Source organism: Octopus bimaculoides, chromosome 28, assembly GCF_046866305.1.
Source record: "Octopus bimaculoides isolate indiv1 chromosome 28, ASM4686630v1, whole genome shotgun sequence".
In the NCBI taxonomy this organism is placed as follows: domain Eukaryota; kingdom Metazoa; phylum Mollusca; class Cephalopoda; order Octopoda; family Octopodidae; genus Octopus; species Octopus bimaculoides.
The window spans coordinates 9206501-9214000 of NC_142955.1; the positions used below are offsets into that span (position 1 = coordinate 9206501).

General features: G+C 36.2%; 1 protein-coding gene across 1 annotated transcript in view; it reads left to right on the forward strand.

Annotated features, from left to right (window-relative positions):
• Positions 1 to 7500, forward strand: part of LOC149130513 (uncharacterized) — a 193239-nt gene that overhangs the window by 576 nt on the left and 185163 nt on the right. The gene's annotated exons all lie outside the window — the stretch shown is intronic.

The window sequence follows — 7500 nt, forward strand, 5'->3', positions numbered from 1 at the left end:
TTTCTTTTCAATCAAATGTTTTAAATTGATTTTTAAAAATTTTAATATTAAACTTTGAATATAAATGAAATTGTTCTGGTGATTTCATTTCTATTTAATATCTTGAAGCAAACAAGAAGAATTGTTTAAATATTAAACAATTTGGTGACAACATACATTTTCTCTCTCAGCACATCTTTATCCTACATCAACATTTTAATGTGCAATGCATTAAATATGTTTTCTCACCATCTTCAATATTATTTACCAGATGGATGGCTTCTGAGGATTACTTCACATTGTCTGAGATTAATATAAAGACCAACAACAAAGTCCCTAAAACATATTCAATAATGACAATTTATGGGAGGGTCATGGCTTTTAGTTAAACATCAAAAATAGAAACCATAGTATTAATATATTTTAATCAAATATATTTCTTTTATTTCAAATATATTTACAGTTTATGAAAATAATTTTAATGTTTTAATATTTCAACTTTATAAATTGTATTTTGGCATTATAAAAGTTAAACATCCTATTAAATTTTAAAAGACTATATATTTAATATATTTCTATTAATTACATTGAAATATTGTATTTGAAATAATAATCTATGTTATAAATTTGTATATTTCTTCAAGTTAACCAAAAGAATTGTCTAAAAATTAAACAATTCCAAGGTAACATCAGATATACCAATGAACATACACCTGTGTGTAATGTAATCAATCATTTGTTATTACCTGGCTATGTTTCTCTAATGATGCTCTCTCAAGCAATAATATATTCATAGAAATCAAACAGTAATACAAGTGAACTTATTCATGTAAAAAGGGATCAGTTGGCAAAGGCATTAACACATTTTATTAAAAACTGCTTCCAGTATTGGTTCTGGTGCTTTGGGTTCAATACCTAGTGAGGTCAGCTTTACTTTATATTATGATTGATAAAGAACCAGTCAAGTACTGGAGTACATTTGTCATCATTGTTGCTGTGTTCATCTTGTTCTTCTTCCTCTTCAACCATTTCTTTCTTTCTATGTGGAAGACATTGGCAGGGGTTACACATGTAGAGAGAAAGGATCCCCCAGATTTCAAATGTCTTCCAGTCATTCTACATCTTATGTCATCTGGTTGACCACTTTCGATTTTAAACACAGCCACAGAGGTCAGATCTTCTGAGGCTGTTTTCCAACTTATTTTCCATCAATGTAGACCCAGTTTTTATTTACATGCCTCCTCTTCATCCATTTCCTCCCTCTTTCATCATTCTTCCCTCTTTCATCATTCTTCCCTCTTTCATCATTCTTCCCTCTTTCATCATTCTTCCCTCTTTCATCATTCTTCCCTCCTTCATCATTCTTCCCCTTGTCTATATTATTAAGTCTGCAACAACTGCTGTAGTTGTCCCTGCCACTTTTTCAGCTGTTTAAGGCTCTAGTCTCAACAACACTCATTTGGTCTCTGCCATTGTGCTTCTGTTGTTGTTGTCAACACCAACTCATTGGCCATTCTCAGCATCAGCTCTGCCACTATAAATCTGCATGGAGTCAGGATCTTTTGGTTTGTGAATCTGTGGTATATATATATATATATATATATATATATATATAGACATTTACATATACATATATATATATATATATATATATATATATATATATATATATATATATATAGATAGATAGATAGATAGATAGATAGATAGATAGAAGTGGCTGTGTGGTAAGAAGCTTACTTCCCAACCACATAGTTCCAGGTTCAGTTCCACTGCGTGAAACTTTGGGCAAGTGTTTTCTATTATAGCCTCAGGCCACCCAAAGACCTGTGAGAGGATTTGGTAGACGGAAATGAAAGAAGCCCTATATGTATATATATATATATATATATATATATGCGAGTAAAAATAAATACAAAAAAAGGTGGATTTTTTTGTATGATTGTGTATAGAGGAATATATTATTTTGCTTAAAAGAGTTCCAACACTGTCTGTTTTTTATGTTTTATTTATATTCCTGCAGAACTAATGTGGGGTATAGAATATGGAATATACAATATATAATATAATATACAATATATAATATAAAATAAAATAAAAATGGATGGCACCATGAAATAAAGTATTGAATGTAGATGAAATATTGAGTGTTCAATATAAAGGATCAAATATATAAATATATAAATATAAATATATATATATAAAGGCGACTCGAGTTTCAGGGCTATTTCCCTTCGTCATGGCCGGTATGACAATCTTTAACAGACTGTAATAAGTTGGCTGGTTTTCTGTCTTTTATACCAATTCCTTTGGATGGCAGCAGTAGGTGTCTGGCTATTTTTAGAATTGATGTTAAATCTATTTTTAGACATGATGATATTTTAATTTATTGTTTTGTGTGGGTTGTAGGGATAAGATTTTTAAACTGCAGTAGGTGTTTGGCTGTTCTTAGAAATGATGCCAAATCTATTTATAGAAATGATGATATCTGAGAGATTTTTTGTGTTTTGGTTACAGGGATAAGATTTTTAAACCCCAAGTGAGATGGATTTAATCATTGTTTAAGAGTGGGTTTGAATTTCTTAATAAAGTCCTTTTCTTTGCATTTTCTTTCAATTTCATTCCGGTTGTAAAGTTTATGGAATGGAAATATAATAAAAGTTTGATGACCACATGTTGCTAGATGGTTACTCAGTGGTATTTGGCGGACTTCTGGGTTTTTAATCTGTTGTCGATGTACCCGTGAGCGTTCCGATAGTGCATTACCTGTCTGGCCAACGTACAATTCTTCACAATTAGGGCATTTGATGCAGTAGATTAGATTTCTACTTTTGCAGTTCATGTTCGCATTGGTGAATATTTTCCCTGTTTTTGTGTTCATATATGGGCCGGTATGGATTGATCAGCATGTGCCGCATCGGCTATCATTGCATTTGGATACAGTGAATGTTTGATTTTTGTTGCTGAGGTCAAACCTTGCCTTTGTTAATAGTTTTTTCAAGTTTTTAGGTTGTCTCTTACTGAGAGTTATATTTTGATCTGTAATGATATTTCTCAATTCCTTACTTTGTGCAAGGATCGGTAAGTTCGCTTTGGCGATATTAAAGATGTTCTGGTGGCATGGATTTTGTGTCACTATAAATGGAATGATCTTTTCCTGTTTGTCTTTTCTTTGCGGTGTCCTCAGTTGTTGTATGGGTATTTTCGAAGCCCGCTGAATACCATTTTCTATGAGTCGTGATGGGTATTTTTGCTTCACCAGAAATTCTTTCAGTTCCATCAGGCGTTGATTTCTGGTCTCTATATCCTCTACAATAGTACATATTCTCCTGGCTAGGCAGTATGGTATGTTGCGTTTTGTATGGGGTGGATGGCACGATTTAAAGTTCAAGTATTGGTGTGTGTCTGTGTGTTTGTAATATATATCTGTGGTAATGGCGGTGTTCTTTTTAATTACCATTATATCTAGAAATGGTAATTTGCTACTGTTCATCTCCTTTGTGAATTGGATGGATGGGTGTAGGTTGTTCAGGAGGGTGTTAAATTCCTCCATAATGCTTTGAGGTTTGGTCCAGATTATGAAGCAATCGTCCAGGTATCTCTTCCATGCTTTTTCTATAAGCTTCCTAAATTCGGTGTTATATCTCTCCTCTATTTCCTGGTAGAGTTTTTGTTCCAAGTAACCCATCACCGAATTCGCATAAACGGGGGCAAACCTCGTCCCCATAGCCGTGCCTTTAATTTGGATATAGTTCTTACCATTGAAGAAGATATATATATATATATATATATATATATATATATATATAAATAGACAGATAGATATGTATATATATGTGTGTTTATGTTTGTCCCCACCACCATTGCTTGACGACTGATTTTGATGTGTTTGGATCCCCATCTCTAAACAATTTGGCAAAAGAGACTGATAGAATAAGTACTGGAGTTCGTTTATTTGACTACAGGCAGTGCTCCAGCATGGCTGCAGTCAAATGACTGAAACAAATAAAGGAACACAATATATATGTGCGTATGTGTATATATATATATATATATATACATACGCACACATACATAACATATATATATATATATTATGAGAGACAAGGTAAAGGAGGAAGTGACAAGAATTAGAAGCAGTGGGGCAAGGGCACAAGAATGGCTGTGTGGTAAGAAGCATGGTTCTGAGTTCAGTCCCACTGCATGATACATTGGGCAAACCAAAACCTTGTGAGTGGATCTAGTAGACGGAAACTGAAAGAAGCCTGTCATATATATTTATGTATCTATTTATATGTCTCTCTTTGTCCCATCAACATAGCTTGACAACCAATATTGGTATGTTTACATCTCCCGTAATTTAGCAATTTGGCAAAAGAGACCAATGGAATAAGTTTTGGTCTTAGAAAGAATAAGTCCTGAAGTTGATTTGTTTGACTAAAGGCAGTGCTCCAGCTTGCCGGGTCTTCTCATGTACGGCATATTTCCAAAGGTCCTGGTCACTACTCATTGCCTCGTTGAGGCCAAAAGTTCGAAGGTCGTGCTTCACCACCTCATCCCAGGTCTTCCTGGGTCTACATCTTATACAGGTTCCCTCAACCACTAGGGTGTGGCACTTTTTCACACAGCTATCCTCATCCATTCTTGCCATATGTCCATACCAGCACAATCGTCTCTCTTGCACACCACAACTGATACTTCTTATGTCCGACTTTTCTCTCGGGGTACTTACACTCTGTCGAGTATGCACACTGACTTTACATATCCATCGGAGCCTACTGGCTTCGTTTCTTGCGAGCTTACGCATGTCCTCAGCAATCACAGCCCATGTTTCAATGCCATGTAGCATGGCTGTTTGTACACATGCATCATACAGCCTGCCTTTTACTCTGAGTGAGAGGCCCTTTGTCACCAGCAGAGGTAAGAGCTCTCTGAACTTTACCCAGGCTATTCTTATTCTAGCAGCTACACTTTCAGCACACCTTCCCCCATTACAAACTTGGTCATCTAGATAGGGGAAGCTATCAACTACTTCTAGTTTTTCTCCCTGGAGAGTGGAAAAGGCTGTTTTCTGCATATTTTCAGTGTTTATTGCTCCTGAGCATCTGCCACATACAAATACTATCCTGCTAGTTAACCTTCCTTTGATATTGCTGCACCTCTTATGTATCCATAGCTTACACTGGGTACATCTTATGGAGTTTCTACCTACGCCTTTTCTACAGATCGAGCAGGGCCATCTACCTGAAGGGGTTTTGTCTACCTTGCTACTTATTAGGACTTTGATTTTAGCTAGGTTGACTCTAAGGCCCTTCGATTCTAGTCCTTGCTTACACACCTGAAACTTCTCTAGTTCTGATAGTGACTCAGCAATTAGGACAAGGTCATCAGTATAGAGGAGCTCCCACAGGCATCCCGTCTTGAATTCCTGTGTTATTGCCTGGATGACTACGATAAATAGGAGGAGGCTGAGGACTGAACCTTGGTGGACCCCTACCTCAACCCGGAATTCTTCAGTATACTCATTGCCAACCCTCACCTTACTGACAGCGTCCCTGTACATGGCTCGCACAGCTCTCACTAACCACCCATCTATCCCTAGTTTCCTCACTGACCACCAAATAAGGGAGCAGGGGACCTGTCAAGGCTTTCTCCATGTCAATGAAAGCCAGGTACAGAGGTTTATCTTTGGCTAGGTATTTCTCCTGCAGCTGTCTTACCAGAAATATAGCAACAGTGGTGCTTTTCCCTGAAACGAACCCAAACTGCGTCTCATCTAAACTGACTCGCTTCCTAATTAGTTGGGCTATGACCCTCGTATATATTTATATCAATATTTAGCAGAAGTAACAAAGTGACCCAAGATCCGAAAGTTTCATTTATTGGCATTTATACAACTGGTTCTTTTGAGGTATATTCCCAGACCTCCAAAGAACTAGTTTGATGAGTGTCAACACATGAAACTCTCAGATCTTGAGTCACTCTGTTAGTTCTGCGAAATATTAATAAAAAATACATTACACATATACTCACATAGTCTACACCTTCAGCCCTTTTGCTACCCTCTCATATTTATCACACCCCCCTCACTCACCCCTCTAAGACACATAACTTATCAATGACTTCCAATATCACACATCCTTCATATCACCCATGTCACTGTCACCTGTGTCCCTACTGCCATACCCCTATCACCCCTACCCCTATCTTTCATCTCTCAATCACTCTCTCTTCTTCTTTTTACTCTACTATCTTATTGTAAATCTCTTCTCTTCACCATTCTTCCAATGAAACTCGGGATGTTACTGGACCTCCCTGACTCTCTCCCCAACACTCAACCCCTCCTTTCCATATATTTATTACACTCATCCCAAGGTATATGTGAAGCCCAGAAATTGAGGGGGAACTTTTAGTTTTGTCAAGGACATGGCAGTCGTCTCCAGTAATGGTGCCATAAGATGCACCCAGTGCACTTTGTGCAGTGGTTGGTGTCAGGAAGAGTATCCAGCTGTAGAAAGAAAATCAGAAAATCTAACTTCAGGCAAAATATTCTTTGAACCATCCAACCCATTCCAGCATGGGAAGTGGGGGTAAAATGATGATCATACATACATATGGATGTATAAATATACATATGTGCATCCTTGTGTACATATTATACACATTCATTCATATATGTGTATGCATGTGTATATAAATACTAACACAATTAGATTAAAGTCTAATATAATTATTATGAGAGTCTTTGTATTAATTTCAATTTAATTTTACAGTTGAAATATTTGCAATTATCTGGTTTTCTCTTTATAAACTTTGTTGTCAACAACAACACCAATAACAACAACATAGCCTTATCCAGCTTTTTCCAAAAATATGTTCTTGTTTAGTCCATGTATATTCAAAGAGCTGACATCCCAAAGAAGATCATTTTTACTTTTCATTCCTTCTGGGTTCAATAGAGTAACAGTCATTATTTCATAGACCAAGGAGGGGGTGGAGGATCATTCTGATGATGATGAGTCACCAGAATGTCATTAATCACCCCACCAATATTTCCTAATCCACCTCATTAAACCCCCAATACTTCATAATAAACTACACCAAGTTATATCTCCTCACCTAACACAAAACAAAACACACTTCACCTGCCAAACCCCTTTTTATACAAACACATCTTTCTCATTGCTACCCAAACACTGTCCCTTATATTGAATATAATTAAGATGAACCTACCTTTCATTAATTAAGCTTATTCATTAACCAATCTTTATTATCTCAATCAGGAACAAATAATAACGATCCTCTCAACATGCTGTGTATCAGTGTGATTATATGGAAGCCCATCTTTTGATAAGCTTTCCAAGTTTAATCAATGTTGTGTATGATAATTGTGTGGATTATATTGGAATGTTGAGAGATTTACAGCATTTGTCAGGTTAAGAATCAGTTTCATCTCCTGCTTTATTGATATCTGTTAATCCAGGTAAATATGATGGAAACCAAGCCAACCATGACTGTCAC